The sequence below is a fragment of the Siniperca chuatsi genome, linkage group LG3 (assembly GCF_020085105.1).
Source record: "Siniperca chuatsi isolate FFG_IHB_CAS linkage group LG3, ASM2008510v1, whole genome shotgun sequence".
In the NCBI taxonomy this organism is placed as follows: Eukaryota; Metazoa; Chordata; class Actinopteri; order Centrarchiformes; family Sinipercidae; genus Siniperca; species Siniperca chuatsi.
Window position 1 is genome coordinate 24,936,380 of NC_058044.1, and position 22,849 is coordinate 24,959,228.

Here is a 22,849-nt window from a genome sequence, read left to right on the forward strand (position 1 = left end):
CACGCACCTGTTTTATGAACACAACAATGCCCCCCCCCTTACAGATACACACACACACTGACACACATGTACGGTTTATACCCCCTCCTGTGAACCTGTGTTTAGTCTGTAATAAATGTGTTGTGGCAGAGGCCCCATGATGTGTTGTGAGTTGATGAGATCTGTCAGAAACATATGATGCTTATTTCAGCCCTCTCCCCTCCGTTTTCTCTTCTCCTTTTTCTCTCTCTCTCCTTTCCATTTCTCTCTGTCTCTCTATCTCTTTCTCTCCTTTTCTCACTCATACTCTCTCTCCACGCATCACTCCATTAGTTTGTCTCGAGGGACTGGAAACTCTAAGTTTTGGCTACATTAGCATGTCTGCACCTCTTAAAGACTTCCAACATCCACTCTAGAGCTCATTCTCACTCTCGTAGATTTGGCTGCAGAGCAAGCCAGAAGACAGACACACAGACACACACACACACACACACACACACACACACACACACACACACACACACATACACACACAGACACATTTGCTGCCTCTTTCTATCCCCTCTACCTACTGTCAAACGAAGCTATACGACAGAAACAACCTTGTTTGTCCACAGCCACGTCACGCGGGATGAAAAAGTATCCTCAGAAATAAGCGTGTCCTGCCGCTGTCCTGTCAATAGCGTGGCAGGCAGTCACATCACAGGGTCAGCGGTCATCTGACAGCGTCAGGGCCTGTCACGCCAACCGGCGGCTTCACCACCTGCAGGTTAATGACTTTATTTTTAGACAGAACAGAAACAGAGAAGAAAAAGTGTCTTTGATACAGCTGTAGCTCAGGAAGCGGCGGATGAGAGCAAAGAAGTGGTATTTTAGGAAGTAGGCAGGTTAGTTTGGGGTTAGAATGAGAACAGAGATTTTAACAAGGTATTTTTCATTTTTTACTTTAAGTCCTCAATTAGGTCACTGATTGAAAATGATCCAGATTTTATTATTTTCGGTATCTCATTATCACACCCTGTTTCACTATTCAGTATGTCAGCTCAACCTCTGCTGTTCCTATTGTGACTGTAGTGTTTAAAGCTGTGGTGCTGAAGGACCATTGCTTAGTCTTTCTCACACCCATGGTGATAATGCTGAGGCCATGGGAGAGCCACAGTGACGAGGGCGTTGTGTTAGTCTGAACCCACTGATCCTGGTCACTATCTCTCTCTCTAGTGTTTCTTCCTCCACTATCTGTCCCAATGCAGGTCCCAGCGCTGGGCTTGGCCTGTCAGAGTATGCGTGTCTATGGGTGTGTGTGAGTCTATTTGTACCTTTTGTATGTGGGTGGGTGGTCATCTACAGCTGCGTCTCGCCAGCCTTATCTCAACCAGAGAGATACAGGACAGAGAGGGCCCCTGTGTCTGACGTTACAGACACTGTGAAAACTCACAGCCCTTTGTTTGTGTGTGTGTGTGTGTGTGTGTGTGTGTGCGTGTGTGTGAAAGTCTCAGAGTGCTTTAACATGTACATGGTGTTCATGCAAACCATGTCTACCGCTGCATTTTTTCATAAATGTATACTAATAGGTTGCTGTATTCCTTGGGGGGAGGTTGTGTTCAAAAGCTCATTGCCTCCTAATAGCTCAAGTTAACTGTACATTTGATCTTAGATTCAAATCCCACGTCTTTTAAACGATGATCACAAGATAGGGGCCTCATTCATTTTTAAGAGAGTGTTAATTTGGTTATTAGAATCACTTTAGGCTATATGGTGGTATTGGTGTACCGTAGTTTGCACAAAAGCATGTTGGCACGAGTCGGCACACCAGTAAGACCGACACACACCGTCATCATTCATGCAAGGATGCATGCACACACACATACTTAACGTCCACTCCATCCCCCACGCCAAACTGACCCCCAGCCCTCATCTCACACAGACACACACATATACACACACTCATAAATGCACACTCCTGTCCCAGGCACCCTTTACTTTTGCAGGCTGAATCTCACTGATAACATGCTGGCACCCTCATTTAAATTTGAAGCGCTTCTTTAATCTTCAAAGGCCTGATTGCTTTATGAATATGCATGGCCTGAGCTGACTCTCAGTTCATTACCTTGTTGTAAATTCTAATGACCATTAGGGCCCTGCGCGGTAATTGCCAATTGTTTTGCATTTTTGATTAGCCCATTACCGGAGCGCATTCTGAACATGTCTGCCCTGCCTGCCTGCCAGGCCACGGCAAGAAGCAGAGGGAGGGAGGGAGATGAGGGATGAGGAGGAGAGAAAAAAGGGAGCGTGTGCAAGGGAAGATGGTGTGAGGGGTAGTGAAACATGGTTTAGGCAGCTTAAATTTTGATGCTTGGCTCAAAATGTTAGTTTTGTTTAGGGAGGAAAGCGGGGTGAGCTAGAGGGTGATGAAAGATACAAGGCAAGAAATGTAGAACTGGATGTTCCCTAAACAAGCTTGTTTCTGCAGAGCTTAAGTGCAAGAGCGTGTACCTGGCTGCATTTATGTCAGCATGTGTATTTGTTGACTGTGTGCGTGGATGTCCTCCTGACTGTGTGTACATGTTTTGTTAAAGATAATTTTTTTAGGGATTTCCGCTTTATTTGATACTGATAGTAGAGCGAGAGAGAGGGGATGAAATGCAGCAAAGGGGCCCGGGATGGATTCGAACCCAGGCCGCTGCTGTAAGGACTCAGCCTTGATACGTGGTACGCGCTCTGCCAGGTCAGCTACCGGGGCGCCCTGACTGTGTGTACATGTTTACGTTTGCGTGCAGTTCGGTGAGTTGGATGGGTGGGGAGGTTCAGGTAGTGCATCCCAATGCACGCCGTGCCTGGGACTCATGAAAGATTGATGGCTCCTAGCAGAATGGCATCGCCCTGCTACAACTTGATAACATCTAATGGATAATTTAGCGCTCTAAAACTGGCAGGCCGGCTTCCCTCTCTAGCAGGCTGGAGAGGACAGCAGCTGCTGGGCATTTGGGGCTGCTGTGTGCCAGAGAGAGACATGAGGAAAAGCAGAAAGAAGAGGAAGAAAGGAAGTGAAAGAGGGATGAGGAGAGACGTGAGTGCTAGTCCCTCTCCCATGCCTGGAGTGAGCTTGTGGTGTCACAATTGTTAGCCAGGAAACTCTCTAGCCCCTTAACTAACTCGTAAATATTCCTGCAGTGGTCATTGTCAGCGTTGTGTGGAAAAAGGAGCTGGAGTTATTGCTTCATGTAAGACACTCTGGCAGTTTGCTTGCTCAGGACCCAGTGTGATTTCTGGAAATCTTCAAGCATTATTTCACATGGAAACAAAACAACAAGAACAAAAACATTTAATTCAATCATAATTAATTTAAAGAAAACTAAAAGAAATAATGAATGCCAAAGGTTACAACATTCTTAGCCACCAAAGGAACAATGGCATTGCACTGAAAGACGTGTTATCTCCACATACTGTAGAAGGTAGTATTGTGGTCCCTAAAATGCATTAATTACAAAATACACTCTACATCTAGTCTACCCTCATTGATATAAAGTGGGTAACGCCTCTCAGTATAATGCAAAACAGCACCGTTTTAGCTAGGTGTGCATATAAAACTGGCAACTGATTATAAGTTTCATTTGGTTGGCCTGTGTGACAATTCACCATGCTCTTCTTCTGTGGTGTCCTTATTTTCGTACTTGCTGCTGTTTCACCATTGCTGCCTTCCGTAATGAGCAGAAAATAATGCATGGAATACCACTTGGGAAAACACCTGCCACAGAATATTTACATAAAGCAGACCTGTGCTTGAATGCTGAAAAAGGCTACCTAGATAATTGAACCCATAAATGTTGCAGGATCCATGTAAGAAAGGGACTTCTCCCTCTCTGTCTCTCTCTCTCTCTTGCGTACCATTCATAATCTCCATAGTGTTTACACACAGCTCCTAGGCCTACTGTCAGTCTCTTATTCCCAGACTATTAAGCTGTTGACAGTTTGGTTAATCGTCCCCCAGTTTGACTTCAGGGGAAACGGAGAGGGGTCAGTGGAGTCCGTCTCCGAGGTGTGGAGAGAAAGTGGCTTACACGCGTGTGCTGTTCTTCGCTCTGTGGCGTGCCTTCGTGTTTGTCTCGTTTTAACAGGAGAGAGAGGGTCCATTGGTGGGGGGGGGTCTGTCTTTGCACTGGTCTTGGAGGGGCCAGGAGGGGCCACAAACACAATGGGGAAATTGTCCAACTTGGGATCAGCTAGAGCAAGTAGCTAGTCAGTGTTGCTTGCTGGTCTATGTCCAGCCTGTGTATGTTTACACTCACACACAGACTGAGAGAGATGCAGCAGCAGCAGCAGCAGCAGCAGCAGCAGAGCCCGCTATGGCCAAAGGAGTCTCAGGCAGACAGCATGATAGATGGCTTTGTTAAAGGGTCCCAGGGTGTCCCCTGAACTTGAAGCACTCTGTTTATCTTGAATAGAAGAAGCACAGAGTGTTGGGGGGCAGTGAGGAGGAGGAGGAGGAGGAGGAGGAGGAGGAGAAAGGGAATGATATAGCTTTCAGAGGAAGGGAGAGAAAGGGAGTGGAGGAGGAGGGAGAGGGAGAGTGAGGGCCTGTATCTGGGCAGGCCTGGCTGGGGGTTGGGGAGGTTAAGGGGGGGTCGTGAGCAGGCATGGCTGCTGGAGAGAAGGGAAAGAGGGGGATGGGGCAGCTCCTAGTAGCTGTCCATTAACAGATGAACTTGGCAATGGTCCAGGCCTCAAAGGTCTTGGGAGACAGGCGCACACACATGCACATACAGACACACACATGGATGCACACTTCCCTGGTACCTGCTGACTGTGGATGGAATGCCACCATGGTGCATTTTTGTCCGGAGGCGAAAGAGGACACGTCTCTGGTTCACCTATGTCAGAACCAGTTCAGACCAGTTAGCCAGCCAGGCCGAAGGAGGCAGACGGACAGGCCTCGTTGCCCGGCCCACTTCTCTCTCCAGCTCGCCTCCTCTCGTCCTCCTCCTCTGTTTTCCCGGCTTTAGAGGAGGAAAAAGAGAGAACCTCTAACCTGAGGGCACAGGACAATGCAAGAGAGAGAGAAAAAAGAAGCGAGGGAGCGTGGGAACAAAGTGAGAGACGAATGGATCTGGTCGTAAGCAGGGTGGGAAGAGGAGGGAAAAGTGTTTGGTTGTTGTTGGTGCTCGCCTCTTGATGGGGCAACATGAGCTTAACACCGTCGCTGCTATTGTGTACTGAAAACATTACAGCAAACATGAGAGTGGTGAAAACTGGGGGAGAGAATTTGATATGGAAGATGTACATAATGGACTGTTGTGCTGTGTGGGCGAGAAACCTTCTATTTGTGTCAGCTTAACATGCATGAATATGCCCGTGGATCCATATATTTTATATATGTACACATATGGCAGTAATGGAAATCGTGTCTGTGAATGTGTTTGTGTCTGTGAATGACATAAAATATGGACGCAGCTCTTCTCCTAATTACGACTCGGATGTGTCCCTTGAGTTTTGAGAGCAGGCTGTTCACCATTCCACTTCAAATGCTTTCCGCTCACACACAGAACCTGCCTCGAGATGGCAGATCAGAAAGCTATGTCACATCATGAACATCTAAGGAATTCGAGGAACCGAGAATTTATCACTGCAGGATTGTAGAAATTCTTAATTTGAGTCCTCGTTCAGGCTTCAGCTATCATTTGTCTATCATCATGATTAAAGTGTTTCTGTGATCGATTTTAACATGCACATGGTTAGAATATCAAGTAAAAGGGAAAAAATGTTATCAAGACTAAAGCAAAAGTGAACATGAACTGCTGAGGTGAGAAAAGTGATTTGTTGAAAGTGTGAAACTTGTGTGTGAAGCTATGATGAGGTTTATGTAAGAAAAGGAGTGGATTGGGTATCAGCTTTCTAGCTAGCCTTGTAGGTGTCTTTCTCTCCCTCTTTCTCTTTTTCTCTCCCTCGCTCTGTTTTTTTTCTGTCCTCGCTCAGGGCCTTGTGGTTTTAGATTATGACAAATGGACACTAGACAAAAGACTTCAAGTTCAAGTGCAGCCACTGATTCATCTAGTATCAAATATCTTTATATTTTTTAATTTCCTTTGATTCTTTGAAGTTTGGTATACATTTATGAATGTAAACATGTGATGAATGTATAAACGTCTTCTCATTTGTGCATTGGAACTAGGGCTGGCCATTGGAAGGTATAAAATATCAAAAGCTGGCATTTAATTATTGGTCAGATTTCTAGGCTTGTTTACTTATTCTTTGATCAGATATCTAAATCAGGACACTTTAGGCAAAGTTATTCATTTAATATTGATGCATTGAGCAAATTTTGTTAAATGTTTATACTCCTCAAACTAAGGTATTACGTAAAAGCATTGTTTTGGTACTGAAACTCTTTCAAACAAAAACCAGCCCTACCCACAACCTATAGAATAACTGGATGTCCAAACCTATAAAAATCAAATAATCAGCAGATGTCTGGTGCATCATGGTTATTGTCTGTGAGGGCCTCCTACCCACATGTGATGTTGAATCTAAGGACAGTTGTGATGCATCTTGTGTCAATTGATGGAGTGAGTTTTTATGTATAAATTCATCACATGCATGCCACAGGGCAAATTGCGTGTATGTGTGTTTATGTGTGTCTCCATGTAAATGCATGCAATCCCATTTGCATGTATTTCACACATGCTCACATTAATTTGTTATTTATAAAGGTTCTTCTTTTCATCTTCCCTTTTTCTGTGCTCTTTTCTTCCAGCCTTCCAGCTCTTGCTCTATTTCTCAGAAACACGTTTTCTTTTCCAAAACTCTTGCGTGGCTACTTTGGTGCCGAAGCCAACTAAATATCTTGCTTCTGTGTGTGTGTGCGTGTGATGATGGCTGTTTTTATAATGCCCCCCTGCAAATTTGCATATGTATATGTGCAGATTGTATGAGAAGAGCGCTCACACTTAAAGCAGTTGGATGGGGAGGGGGCGATGGGGGCTGTTGCAAGGGTTGTGTGTGTGTGTTGAAGGGGGGTTGTGTTGGCGCATTCACCCCCCCAGACAAAGCCGGCCACTACTCCCAGATGGTAGTCTGCTCTCTTCGGCCATGTGTCTGGTATGTGTGTATGTGTTTATGGACAGAGACAGATACAAAGACAGAAAAAGTGAGCGAGAAATTTGCAATCAAGACTTTGTGTGTATGAGATACAGATAGAGGATGCTTATGGTGTGTGTGGGTGTGTGTGTGCATGCACATGGGCATATATGTGGAGAGTGTGAGACTTTATGGACTTACACAGCTCCATGTAGCATCCCTTGGATAGCTTTGCTTGACGTGACTAAAAGCAACCCTGTGTGATCTGCTGTGTTGTCTGTGCCTTGTTCAAAATGCATTAGAATACATAATGCAAGACAGATGGACAAAGAGAGAGAAAGACAGAAGAAGAGAAGGTGTGGATTGAGAGATGGACTGACAGACAGACAAGGGAGAAGGGAGGTAGGAGAAGAACAGAGGTAAGGATTGGTGATTCTTTGTCTTTGTGGTGATGACCTAGAGATGTCCATGGATGTCTGGCTAATGGGGTCAGCATTAAAGACCAGGCGTCAGGATTATGTTTACATCAACTGTCTGCTGGACAGTGAGACAGTGAATGAGATGGTTGTTGTTTATTGTAGAGAACGTGGCATGAAATGGGTTTGATTGATTTTCAGAAAGTCGTATTTCAGACCAACTTTGGAGAACAAAAAAAAAGATGCACTAATGACCTCTTATGACAAAGTATAGCAAACAATATATTTTTGTGTTTTACAGTGACATAATTTGTGCTGTTCACTTACAAGTGTCTTTCAGATGTCAGGTGAGAAGTCTTCTGCTTGGGGGATAGCTCTAACAGTGGAAGGGTCCGGATATTCAATATGAAATCCCGAAATTCTGTCTAAATCCTGGTGTTCCCCTAGGGCCATATGTTAAAACTGGCCTGCAGCCCTGTTAAGAAGGGTCTATCTATCGCTTGGACAGACTCCAGCTTCTCTGACCTTGATGTTTGTTTTCCTTGTATCCCCAGACATAAACATGACTCTCACATCCAGACACACAGACAGACAGGAAGTTATCCTCTCTGATGCCTTTCTCTTGAATCTGGCTCCTTGGTGCACAAGGAGCAGATGTACTGGGTTTGAAAATGTGTGTGTGTGCATGAGTACAAAGTCATGTGAACCCAAATGGTGTGTGAATTTTTCGGTGTGCATTTCTTCGCCCCCACACCTCTCTGGCCCTTCTCCTCTCTCATACCTGTCAGACTGGTTCTCTCTCTCTTTCATTAAAGCAAAGCCCTTCTCCTTTTTCTTGACCAGGTAGTATTTTGTTATCAGACAAGAAACCAGACTCCCTTATGACAACCCTTTACCCCATAGTTCAAAGTGGCAAGATAACCATTCTCTATTTATACCTTTATTGAGGCAAGCCCTTCTCTGCCAGCGAGCGGCCTGGCAGGGAATGCTTTCCATGCTGGACATGCCCTGTTCTCCCCAGGCTCTGGTACTGCTGTGGTCTGCCAAGTTGCAGAGCCAGATTGCCTGTAATAGGCCTGCCATTTCCCTCTCATCATCTGTCAGCACTCTGGATCCAACTGCAGGGTCCAAAGAGGACTACCACTCTCCAATTAAAAAGGTTAATTCCCCCAACACCCACCCACCCCCACACACACACACACGCCCACACAGCTCGCTATGTCTTCATTAGCACTCATTTGTGCTTCCGTGTTGCTTTTACTTTGAATTTTTCTTTTTCTTTCTTTCTTCTGTTTGTAAACACTGTTTTACATGGAAAAGGTAAGGGTGAATTGTCCATTAGCATATTTTTATCTGAGCAGGCATGTTTTTAAATTGTTGTGAATAGTTGCGAGGTTATCATTTCAGAATCAGAATCAGAATCAGAAATACTTTATTGATCCCCGAGGGGAAACCCTTTTGTTACAGCTGCTCACTATCACGTCCGTGCACACGGGAATAGAAGCTCTAAGCAAATCAAAATATAAAACACTATAATACAAAGATAAATTAAGTACAAAGTGGATGTAAGTATAAAATTAAAATAAGTGTAAAGTACAAAGTGGATTTACCGGTTGATGATAAGGATGTACGGTATAATAATACAATGTAATAATATAAGTAATAAGTAATAGTGCATGTACTGCCAAGTTAAGTGTAGCTTATTAAGATGATTATGAGACGGTGGATATTGCACAGCAGTAATAGAAGTATGAATAAATATCAATAAATTAAACTGAAAACAGAGTATATTGCACCGGAGTATTAAACAGAGAATATTGCACAATTATTTCAAGTATTGCAGTAATGTTAATGGTCCATTGTCCAGTTTAATGGTCATATAGGGTCATTTTTATAGCCTCTTCCAAGCAGTTCTAACTCTAATGCTTACTTTCGTCATGTGTTGATTTGCCCCATTCAGACTGAGGGAGCAGAGGACAGACACCTCCCTGTCTCTCTATCTTTGGCCTTTTCCTGGCTCCTCTCAGTTCCCTCTTCCTCCCTCATCCCCCGCGTATGTCAGGTGTGGACCCCAGGAAGATTGATTGCCATGGCATCAGCTAATACAAACAAACATCCCCCTAGTTTTCCTCACTCCTGCCATCTTATTATCTGAGAGGTCAAAGGAAAGTTGCCCCTTGCATCTCCTCCTCTTCTTCTTGCTTTGATCAGTGGCATTACATGGCAAAATAGCCCCTCCTCCACCCCCCCCCCCTCTTCCCCTCAGTTTATCTGAGTAAAATGTATGTGGATGTATGTGGACATGTCGCTCTGTGAACCCAAAGCCCAGGAAGGAAGCTGCCCCTAACCGCTGCCTGTACTGCTGCTTTCTGTCAGTTACCACCGCTGTCAAAGCTCCATCCCTGTGTCAGGCTAGAACAGCCAGCAAAATGTTATGGGGCTTTTTTTGTGTTTACTTTAGGGTATCTGGGTCTTTAGGAGCAGGATATTGAGTAGGCAGTTGAGATATAGCGTTTGTATTTTAAGGATAATGCTGGCATTTCCAATTTTTGGCACACTGTTCGTAGCTTATTGAATTGTGGCTTTTATATTGTGGCCATTTTATAGACTTATATGACATATTTGGTAGATATTGTTCATACAAAGCACATTGGAACATGATGCAGAAATGGCTTTGTATATATTTTAAAATTAAAAGAAATTGTGTGAGAATTAGATTTTATTTCATCACACACTATGCGTCAAAGTCTGAGCGAGTGGGCAACTGATACAAATTAGCACAAAATAAAATTCATAAAATTAGTTTACCTTAATAAATCAGTTGTAGCAGCTGCATCGTCATCTGCTGTTATTAAGTATAGTGGCATACTAAAATAAATTGGGGGTCACTCTTGGTAGTTTTAGCGATTAACATAAGCTAATGACTTGGAAGGATGAACAGGAGGTAGAGATAAAGGGGGAGAGAAGTAGGGAAGAAGGGGGACGTTGTCTGGCTCCCTCACCCGCCATTAAGGGCCTGCCCTTGGACTTGGAGAGCGGGCCAGTTTCCCATGCACCGCCAGCACAGGCAAGCCCTCTTTGGTTACACAAAATGTCTGCCTGTACAGCCACAGAGAGAGATATTATTAGCGTTATTTTGCCTCAGTTATCTGAGAGCATGGTGCTTTTAGGCCCCCTTGTTTGAGTGTCTGACAGACACTTGAGTTTCTGCAGCAGATTAAATGAAATTTTAGCAGCTTTTTCTTGGGGCCAGGCCATAAACCCACACAAAGGAAGCAGCTGCCACTAATGTAATCTAGAATGGGGTGCCGCAGTGTAAAGCTGTCCACCACTCTTTTGTTTTTTCCTTCTTCGCCTCTCCACAGCTTTTTACGCCATTCTTGACACCCTTCAACTACACCCCTTCCTCTTCAGATAATATCCTTGTTCTTTCACTGCCCTTAATTCCTCTTTTCATCAGCTACCCCTCAGTATACTGCAAAGGTGATGAAACCGGATGAGAGCAATAAAGGCCATGTGTTTTAAGAGCAAACATATCTATTTATGTCTTTATATATCTATACAGCTGTATCAAAGTTACACGAGATAGCCGTCTCTAAAACGTTCTCCTCCTGTGATTATCTGTAGGCCTACACCATATCAGCTGAACATGTATAGGAATGAGCATATAGGATCTTTACAGTTTGACCTTGCACAAACTTACAAAGTTCATTTCCCGGAATGCAACACAAGCAGACCGCTGGGGTCGATGGCCCCACGACCTCTGCGTCAGTCAGAGGTTGTCAGTCCCTCTCAAAATGACATGGTGGATCTTGAGAACCTGCGTTCATGTTGGCAGGGAGTGGAGTTACATTCCTGTCAGGGCTGTCGTTATATGAGTGACATGAGAGAGAGAAAGAAAAAGAGGGAAGGAGAGAGAGAGAGAAACTGCAGGAGTGCACAAGAATTCCCAATAATGAAAGCCGTTTTAATTACATGTCTTACTTCGTTGGAGTTGAAATTTGCATCAGCGCAGCAACATTTTAGCATGTTGGTGATTTTTTTACATTAAGACTCCTCTGTTGTCCTCTGTAAATGAAGTTTTATAGTCTGTTAGAGAAGTAATGGCACAAACATCTGGCCCATAAATCTCAGGTGCTGCTACAGAGTGCAGCCTGAGAAACTAGCTCTACCCATCCCCTGATCAGCCATTAATCCAAATTTCCGCACTTCCGCACTGACTTATTTATATACGGTTGGTTAGCAGGTAAGCTTTCCTGGAGTGTAGGCACTGCATTGGAAAGTACTGCTGTACTTTTTAATGCATAGGACAATAAAATACAGTACAGTTTAACACATTGCTTTAGCAAAATTCTGACCCCTTGGTGTGGCAACATAATGTAATCTAGTGAGTGTGAATGTGTGTATTTGCATCATGCCTGTGTATTGGCTGTATTTACCGTATGTGTGTAACTATGTCTTGCCACTGCCTGTTGTGGAATGTCTGACTTCATGGACCCTTTCTGTGCAGAAACGATGGCCAGTCTGGTCAGACAGCCAGTCTGTTAGTCGGTCAGTCAGTCAGTCTTTACATGCATGTGTCCTGTCCTGCAGCTGTCTGTGAATAAATCCTTCTGTCACCAAAGGCACACAGGCTTTCTTCACATATCTTGTTCATCAATTCTTAAAGCTCATTTTAGCGTTTCTCAAAGACATGTATTAACTACAGTATGTCTAGAAAGAGAGAAAAGGAATATGTTTTTTTATGACGATTCCTTGACTGTTGCTGAGACGTTCATACCTGTTACTGCCGTTCTTCTTCTCTGTCTTTAGTCTTTATCTCTCGATCTGTTATTAGCTCCGTCTGTCTTATTTTCTTTCCTTGGTTATCTTTGCTTCTTATAAAGAGTCCTAATAAAAACAAAATATTTAGTTGTGCTGTAACACATATGCATACATGCAACACACACGCATACTTGCACTCTTACACACCAACACCGCACATTTTTACTTAAACCTGATGACCCAATAGAAATAGCTCTTGCCCCCCTTTTGCCACCCTCCTTTTCTGCTCCTCTGCTGCGCCCTCCCTCCTTCCCTCCCCAGGGTAGGTTGCTATAGCCCCTCTTATAAACATAGTGATCTATAGGAGCCCTAGAACCAGACAGATTTTTGGCATGGCTGTGCAGGTAGCATTCCAGCACGGTTTGAGATCTTAGGGCCCTAGCCTTGTTAAAAGCCTGATTTATGCTCTACAGCTGGGCACAAAGGAACCTACAGGTTGGCTACCTTAATTAATATCACGCTCGCTACTGCTTGGACTTATGCATGTTCCTGACACACCTCTAGGGAGAATAAGCAGAGGGGTCCACATGCTGTATTTTTAACGGGCCAGTGACGGTGTGGGTGTGCACAGGATGGAACTGAAAAGACACAGGTAGCTGTGTTAAACATTTCAGTGTGCCACAAAGTTAAATGTATCACTGATATAAATGCAGATTTAGCCTTCTGTTGGAAGACAGGAATACGGCTCTGGGGCGCTCTAGGTCCTATTGTCCACCATTTTACCCGCCTCTCTTGCATTGCTATAGCGGCTGATCAGACCACATGTTTTCAATTAGCAGGCAGGAATCTGGTACCGCGAGCCTCTGAGATGAAGAATTGTGTGGAGCGTGGCCTGCCATTGCCAAGCATATGGCCCATCCATCTTACGGACTGTTATTGATGGTAAACGTTACATATAGGTATTAACTGGCTGCCTTCACCCTGTTCTAACCCTAGTCTTTTCTCTGGTATGTACAGTACAGTGTTGTGTCATTGGGAAAGAATATTGTGCCCTGTAATGTACAATCCAACCTTGACTCATTTGATTTGGAAACCATTTTTGGGAGGGGCATTTGTCCAAAACAACATAAATCATCATAATCGTCATAAAGGTGTGGCCCTAGCAGTATTAGTGTCAAGTTCTAGCATTGAGCAGAGGAGCACTGAAGGAAACATTTGTAGGTCACTTTGGATATCTGACCACTTCCTCGCTATGTCACGTCTCTTCCTGCGTCTGTCAGAATGTCTTGAAGGGGCTGAATTAGGGCTGAACAGGAGGCCATTTTGCAATTTTAATCAGGATTTGGAAAGTGTTCATGTTGAGAAGTGGCCCAGCACTGTTTTCTCCTCTATGAATAAATAATGGAACAGGTTGATAAATGGATGGCAGTGTGTGGGGGCATTGAGGTCTAACTGTTAGTGGCCGTGTCCTTATTACAGGATCAGGGAACTTCATGCCTTAGACCTTACTAGTTATGACATTGCAATGAATTTAACGGGGTAAAATGAGGATGTGTGATACTGTACCAACCATTTTTAAAAAAATCACTGAACTTGTGATAGAATCAGTTTTCATCCAAAGTCCAGACATCAGTTCTGCGGTCGTCACATATACAAGCATAACTCTCTTAACTTCCCACTTCTTTGTTTCTAAGAAAAATGGATTTGCAAGCTACATCTGACCCTGAGATACCCCTCGATCTAAAGAGTCCGGCTATTGATGCTTCCTTAACCACTCGACCACCGTGTGCACAGTCACACACAGCAGATGGGACGCGTGTTAAACCCTCAGCCTCCACAGCTCCGGGCCACGGGACACTCCAACACACTGGCCCTCTTGTTTTAAAGTGCCATGTCCCTCCACAATGCCTTGAGGCTCGTATGCATAACGAGCTGCTATGGTTGGCCCAAGCTCACATGCCCTGGTCCTTTCACCCTGAGGTGGTAGGACAGGGTGAAAAATAACTGCATGTTTAAAACAGCCCTTGTTCACTGGTATCTAAATGATGGCCCATGCTTGAGAGCTTCTGGGGTTACTGCGAGCGTGTTCAGCAACAAACAACTGAGGTCAACATTAGTGGTAACTATGTGTTTCCTAACAGTTCCCTACTTCCACTTGAGCACCAGGGCATGGAAATGTGGTATTTTACCGGTGATCCAAGTGCATCTGGAACCCCAAACCCACCTTCAGTGCCGCCCAACAGAGATTAAGATAATGATGAGTATCTTTCCCTGTTTTGCCCCCTCTCTTTTTCCGTCTCATTTTCTCTGGAAATATTATTTACAGTGACGATGCACCTCAGGCAAAAGTAGGAGGGAAAAAAAAGACTTGTGCACACTGGCCTGATGGATAGATATGAGATCTATGAGCTCTAAATGAGTGGGTGGAGAAGATGAGAGGTGTATCGTGGCACTGGTGTTTACAGCTAAAGGTAGTGTCCCTTTGTGCTCAAGAAAAAAAAGATTTAGAGAAACTATTTGTGTGTGCGTTATAGGCCAAGGGCAGAGTATTTCAGAGGTAAAAGAAAAGGGTGAGGCAGAAACTGTGTTTGTGTGTGTGTGTGTGATTGTGAAAGACAGACCCACTTTAACCTCTCTCAGTGCTGTCATCAGAGTGTGTTAAGGAAATAGCGTGATGGAAGAAGGAGTAACAAAGGAGCATGCAGGCTGCATGAGGGACGGAGAGCATGAGGGAGAGGGAATGACTCTATCCTCCAGACAGGCTGAAGTGTTTACTCAGTCCAGACAGACTTAGTGTGTGCGTGTGTGAGTGTATGTTTGTGAGTTTGTGTGACTGTCCGGACTTCCATCAGCTTAGAGATACCCTGACTGCAGGTCTGTGCCTGTAGATCAAGTCTCTAACCCTCACTGCCCACTCTTCCTCTTCAACTTTTCTTCACTCTTCTCTCTTGCTCGCTTGCACTGTTTTCCTCTCTCTTTTAACACTGTGTGTTGTGTGTGCCTACTAACTTAGTTTTTGTTTTTCCTCTACTTTTTGTTTCACCCCAACTTTTTAACATATTATATGTATGTGTGTGGCAATGTATTTGCATTATGCTGCATTATGTATGGCTATTTGTGTATTTATGTGCATGATTTACCTGTGCATGTACGCGTTCATGCAATTCTGTCTATCCTGCATACTGCGTGGTGAATCCTGCTATTTCCATATACTATAGTTTTTACCCTCTTGCTAGTCATTTCACATTTAGTAAGTCCGCTTGTGGCCTAAATATGGTGTTAACACACAGCAGGTGGACAAAATAACAGAAACACCAACATTATATGGGCTAAATGTCAAAAACCTAATGAATAGCATGGACATCCTTTCCTTACAGAAGATCTTCAGTTTTTGTAGGAGTGCTTCATGCAAGTGGTGACAGACAATTTCTCAGGAAGGAAAGCCGCTTGTTCTTTATGTATTAGAGGATGTGAAAATCTGTATCACACTTCACTCGCCAGAACGTCCCATAAAAAGTTCAAGCGTGTTTAGAATAAGAGAGAGGGGAGGCATTCCTGCTGAAGTGTCTTTAAGCAAGATAGTTAATTCATACTTGATCCAACCTGGCTGATGCTGTGCTCCTGCCGGAGGGCAAAAATAGAATCATTTATTTGGGGAATAAATGAAGTACAGAAAAGACAATCGATTCTCGTTCTTTGAAATTCTCTAAATGTGGATTCACAGTGGGTGCACGGTGGCAGAGCGGCTAAAGCTCCTGCCTCCCAATAAGGAGATTGTGGGTTCGTGGGATCGATTCCCGGACCAGACCAACATCACACGATCTCTCTGGAGTCTGCATGTCCTCCCCGTGTTACCGTGGGTTCTCTCCGGGTTCTCCGGCTTCCTCCCACCGTCCAAAGACATGCATGTGTAGGTTAATTGATAACTCTAAATTGCCCGTATTGAATGAATGTGAGAGTGAATGGTTGTCTGTCCTTGTCTGTGTCTGTGTTAGCCCTGCGACGAGTTGGCCACTGTCCAGGGTGTACCCTGCCTAAGGCCCAAAGTCACTGGGATAGGCTCCAGTCACCCGCGACCCCTAACGGGACCAAGCGGTAGAAAATGGATGGATGGATTCACAGTAGGAAAAAAAGATGAAACAACAACAAGGATAAAACAAGGCTTTTGTTCAGCAGTTCGCATTTGTTTTGCTACTTATACTAGCTTTTTGTATGTTGGCTTTTGATACAGGTGATTTAAAAATGACAGCCCGGACATGACAGTCTTATGAAGCTTTAAAATAATTTCCTTTGCATTGTATCAGTATTTATATCTATGTTACAAAGATGCTGATTCAGTTCTGTGGTCATTTTTGCAGTCATAATTTTGTGGTATTTAATTATTGTCCTGTTAAGTGTCAGTCCCATTACTGTCTGTGAGCTTTGATTTGGGATTCCTGTTCTCTATTACCAGGGCAGTTTGCCTTGACATACAGTATGTTGTACGTGTTTGTTTTTTAGGACAATATAACAGCAACTGACATGTTGGCTTCTTCTGATTTCTGTTAGTGCCTCACATTGCTCAGAATATACACCGGTGAAGCTGTTGATCATCAGAGATTTTTTGTAAGCTTTATACTATATAATCTGACTGTAATGTGTTCACTTCAAATCGTCATAGTCTTTTTCATGTGGTGTTTGTGCTGTTCTGTCCAGCTCCCTGCATGTCAGTGAAGACTGAAGAGGGGGAAAGTGGGGAGGTCAGATACAGGGCCCTGTATGCTCCGGTGAAGCTGAATCACGTCCTGGCAAATGGTATGCAGGCTCATAACGTGCTCCACTCGTCCAATAGCCAGAGACGAAACAGTTTTGACAGTGTCGAATGCCCTGCCCCGGGGGCCTTATCATCCTCCGCTGCTTGCCTGCCTCCCTCCCCTGTTTCTCTTCTCCTGATGCTATCTATCTGGAGATTTATGCAGAAATGTGCAGCTAGTCGACCTCTCTGGTCCCCCTCCATCCTTTCTGCAGGGACGCCAGCCTGTCAAAAGCTGAGCTATGCAAAGATAGTGAAGCTCAGGCTGCTGGCCTCATGTCTTACGGAGGCTTTCTTGTCTGTGCACTTCAAACAGGGATGATGCTTGTAAAGAAAGACAGCTGATGCTCTCATCCGAATGTTGCAGCTTGTATTTTGAAAGCAAAGAAGGCAAAAATGTCTGTGCTATTGTATTCTATTGTATTCCACTGAATTGTATTATATTGTTGTTATATTCTTCATTAGCCTATTTTACTCTATCTTCCTCCCCTTAAGCAGCAGATTATTGAGACATATCTTTTCTTTGACAGAACACTTTTCACATTTCCCCTCTGAAGTGCTCAGAGACTCCTCGCCCATCTGGGATATTGCCCGAGTCCAAAAATACTCCTGCTTGATTAAGTCTTCTTATGTACCTGGATATGTGTGTTTAAACTGACACTTGGCAGTTTGCAGTTTCTTTGATTCTACTCCTTTATTTAATACCTACTCCATTGAACGTTGGCTTTTGTTGACAGCGGTTTGATCCTGTGAAGCGGATCCCAACTCAATAAATAATCTCTGCGGATGCTTACATAAGCGATGGTCCATTTAATTAGACTGGTTAAGCTTAGAAGCCCAGAGGTCTTTTCACCGTACCATTAGAGCTAGGATGAGAAACTACAACATGCAGCCTCCCACCGTCGCTGGTAAGCAGAGAGCAAATAATGATCTGCATCAGAGACACGGCTGGCCCAGCCTATTATAAGGTCTGCCGGACCAAGCCGCACCCAAGCACGAAGCTGTCCAGCTGGGCTTAGTCGGAATGGCTGAATGGATGGATAGATGGAGGGATAGAGAGATAGACAGACGGACAAATGGATGGGTGGTTGGATGGTCAGTTCAAACACAGTTCAACCGAGAAAAGATCAAAGGGAGTAAGGTTATGTAGGGAAACAGACAGCGTAGAGCAATGCTCATTTTAAAATGATTGTAACAAGTGTATTACATACTAATATCAACACACACAAATGCACACATACATGGACAAAGTCATGTGGTCATACTCGCTAACAATGAGCATGCATGCCCATTAAAGAAACACTCACACCCATTCAAAAGCACATGCATATGACAAACACACTGACTTCCCCAGCACACACACACATACATACACACATTTGTCCATTGTGTATGGTGCATGCATTCATTGGCCCCTGTGTGGGTGCCATCTGTCCATAATGGTTTCTCAGTGGCTCAGAGAGACGCCTCAGTTCCACTGTTGCTCTTATCAACTTTCAGGAGAAGGGGAAAGGAAAGGTAAGAAGTGTGAAAGTCAGATTGGAGACAAAGCCACAGCCAGCAGATTACTTTATACTGGGCACAGGCCCTCAAAGACCACCATGCATCTTTATCTGGAGATCCCAAGCCCCCTTGCTTTTTCATGCCAGCTAGGCTTCTCTTGTCCCAGTGTACCTCTCTATTTCCCCGTCTTTGCTCTCTTAGCTCTCCATTCTTTTTTTTTCTTACTGCCTCTTTCTATATCACCTTCTTTTTTCACTTCTCTCCGTGTGTGATGTGTGTAGTGGTTAGTGGTCAGCTTCTCCCACATGTGTAATGTGTGACTCCTACACCAGCCAGCGTTGCAGGCCCCGGTCCACATCAGACTTGTAAAAAGCTGGGATTTAGGCCTGTTCTATTCCCTGGCTGGCTTTCTGTTTAGTAAACCGTATTTCCTGCATCCGGCTTTGTCTCAGGAACAAGTGTTGGTCAAGCAAGCCTTTTGTCTGTGGCCAGTGGCTCAGCGCACCACAACGAGTCTGGCCCAGGAAAAAGAAGTGAGTGTATGAGCCCTGGTGTGTGTGGCTGTGGCAGAGAATCACAGACAAACAGAGAGAGATAGAGAAGTAAGGAGGAAGGTCAAGGCCAGCCAGCTGCTCTGTCAGGTATTTTCGACAATACAAACAAATGCAGAGACTGATATAACATCTTTGGGTGATAACATATATGAGACACCCTGGACAATCCCCAAGTATGAAATTCGCTATGAAATAAAGCTGCTCTCACCGTCTAAAGCCTATGACGAATGATTTTATTCATTTGCCAACAATCTTTTTTCCACTCAGGCCTTCAAGTCAGGTGAAAGTCCTGTACAACAGAGTGAATTTAGAGAACGCAGGACACTAATGGGTGCCTTGCAGCCTTCACTACTTCCCCACCTTCTTCCTCAACCTGTCCTCTCCTGCTTCACCCTTCACTCCTGTCCAATCCCTCACTGTGAATACCCTAATGACATAAACAGAGCAGTAATCACATTAACGCCAGTTACGGCTGAGGCACTCTTAAGAGGCACTGTATTGACATCCCTTCGTCTTCCCAAGGCACTCACTCCAACACCTATAAACACTTATGAATATTGGCAAAGACCTGCTATTAGCATAATCACTTTTCAGGTGTGTGTGAGTGCTCCCGAGCTCAGGCAACTGATATCTTTGGGAAATGGCGGTGACATGCTGTGTCCCCCTGTGTCTCCCGTCTCTGTACCTTCCTCTTCCTCCTTCCCCTTTTGGAATGCCTGCGAGCTAATCCTGTTAGCTCGATCCTCCATTAGCTAAATGACCAATATCAATGCGAGCTACGTGGTCACACCAGGACGGCCTGAGCCCACTATCAGGCTTGGTCAAGGACAAAACAAAAAATGGAGGTCATGCCAAGTCTGCTAACTTTTGGATGTATGGCTACAAAGTTTGCGAGAGTAGCTACAGTAGATGGATCAGAATCAGAAATACTTTATGGTGGATTATGGATTTGATTGAGAGATGCAAGGAAGAAGAGACAGTGGTGGACAGTTTTTTTCTTACGGCATCGTAACAACAACAACAACACTGGGTCAAGGTCATGGTTGTCTTGGCGTCTGTTGTTTTGTTTGTTTATGTTTGTGGCTGTGTTTTGGCTGATGGGATAAAGGGAGAAGGGGGTGGTATGGTTACACAGTGTGCATGTGTGTGGTGACTGAGAGAGACTGAGTGCGTGTGAGACTGGCTTTGGGGGTTGGGTCACTAACAATAGAGCAATCTACATGAGCAAAGTGTACATGATGCCTCAGCCTCCTAGACTGCTTTGTCTGGTTAACACAACTGTTGTCTGGGACAGTGATGTGAATATGGTGTCAGCAGCTAGAGGCGACCATATCGGCTGTTTAAAGAGCCATAATGTTTAAGGAGCCATCATTTCCCCCCCTGCCCTTACGTCAGTCGGCCTTGTGCTTTTTGCATGAGCCCAGGATCATATTCTCTGCCTGATAGCAGTGCACTGTATCCGTTAGACAGCATAATAGCCTCCTCCTAGCTTTGTGTTGCAATGTGCTGAAATGGCTTTGAAAGAGTTGTTAACCCCCCTCTCTCTTCCTTTGACTGTTCTGCGTCTCTCCTCTGTGCTCTGCCTCTTTAGTTCTTTATATTTCTCTTTTTTGTGATTATCGTTCTTCCACTTTTCTGCTCCTGATCCCCCTGCCCTCTCTCACTTCTCCTATATGCTTTCTGTCTTCTTTCCCCTAAAGTCCCCTCTTTCAGCCCCTGCCATGAAATGGCAGCTAAGGGGTTGTCAATGTGGTTTCTCCTCTCTGCTGATCCTATTTCAAAGGGACCTGGAGATCCAGCATTACCCCCAGCTCTCCTGCTCTCCAGCCCTAACTCACCACAGACTTAGAGTTAATGGAAGGAGAGAAACAGAGACGGAGAGAGTGAGAGGGAGCTCTGCTTTATTCCATTAGAGGACAGACTCGTTTATAAGATCATCCTTCCTCCCTTGCCGAGTTCTCTGCTCTTCTTACTAGCAAAAAAACAACTTCAACTTCAATTCCCTCAAACGCCTTGTCAGAATATCTTTTTGCCTTTTGAATAACTGTCCTTCCATTCCTTTGAGGACAGCTATTGAGGACAATAGTGGGCTTATTTAGATATCTTCTCTGCCGTTGTTGTGAATCTGGGCATGCCTTGGTCTGATGCCCATCAATGTGTCCACTGTCTGGATGTGAATAACAATTATCGTCCCTGCTTGTGGCATGAGCACAGTTTGTCAAATGTCCTTAGATGGGCTTGTGATTGCATAGCACAAGACATGCTGTTTTTGATACATAAGAAAATGAATTGACTACCGGCTTTGAAGTGCTGTGTTGTGGCTCTTGTGTCCTTCAGAAATGTGGTAGGTTGTCATTAGGATTGTCCCCTTCACGCCACACTTCTCTCCCTACTTCGCTCCCTTCCTTTTGCCCTGCCTCCTTCCTTCACTTCCACGATCCCTCAGTGCTTTCTTTCCTCTGACAGACGTGGCTGTGTCTCGGAGGAGAAGACGACATTCTAGCCAACCCCCCATCTCCCTCTCTCGTCCTTCACAATAACAGAAAAAATCATCTATTTTCCCCCTCATGCATATACACTCTCTGCTCACACATAAAGGCAGGGTTGAGGAAGGCTGCAAATCAAAGCAAAGTGTACAGGAGAGGCCAGGTTATTGCAACAGTTTTACGAGTGATATGGGGCTTTCTATTTAAAGCCATAAAAACACACACATAATCAGGAAACATACATATAGCCAAGGCCAATGTAATGGGCACATTTTATTTGTGCTTATGTGAAAGGGAGCAAAAAAGTGTATGGGCAAATGGCTTTTTTATGATGGAAAAATTCCATAGTGGGTCAAAGCCCCTTGCAGGTGGCAGCAATTAACTGTAATTTTTGCAGATTGTAATGATCCATAATTTACCAGTATACCCCCCTTCCAACTCTTTTCAGTCAAGAGAAAAAGGTTTGCGTGGAGGTTTGATTGGGTGCACATTTTATGCCGTGTTCTGGTCTTTAAGTGAGATTGTTCGGAGGGGGCCACAGTGGCTGTGGACACATGGGACAGAAAGGAGAACCACAAAACACCAATCTGTTCTGTCTATTGCTCATCCACAACATCCCTCTTTTCTCTCAGCAGCCGTTTTCTCTTTATGCCCCTTCTTCACCCCTTTGTCTCTTAGCCACAGCAGGCTTAAAACATGCAAGACTGTCCATCCACCATCTTAGGGATCGCTCATGGTCGCAATCACACACACATGGCCTATCTTCTTCTCTCCCTCTCCCTTGTTCTCCCTCTCTAGCACAGTATGGCCATGGTTTTGGGTTCAGTACTGCAAATGACTTCAGAAAAATGCCCTCCAGTGAAAAAAGAAAAAAGAGAAGAAAGGATAAGAAAGCCAAAAGATGAAAGAGGGAGCACATTTGCAAGTGGCGGATGCTTCTTATTTTGCATATCTCTCACTTCTGCTTTCCCCTTCTTCTCCTTTTCTATTCACCTGAGAGGATTTAAATAAATCCATAAAGCATGAAATATCAGAAATAGAAAAGTAATGCATGAAATGCATTTTCATAGGAGCCTCCCCACCCACACACAAACAGACATACACAATTTTCCTCATTGCTGCAAATGTGTTTTTTTTTTATGATAAACGCTGGTACAATTTTTTAACATGTGACCTCTTATTTGTATTCAGCATTAATATGCAGCATCAGATACATGTCCCACTTTAGCCTAGCTAATTCTGTAAACATGGCATTGGAGGGGAGATGAGTGTGTTTAACGAGAT

The 22,849-nt window shown here is 44.3% G+C and overlaps 1 protein-coding gene across 1 annotated transcript in view; it reads left to right on the forward strand.

Moving 5' to 3' along the window:
- Positions 1-22,849, forward strand: part of LOC122873501 (B-cell lymphoma/leukemia 11A-like) — a 36,669-nt gene that overhangs the window by 7,711 nt on the left and 6,109 nt on the right. The window lies entirely within an intron of this gene.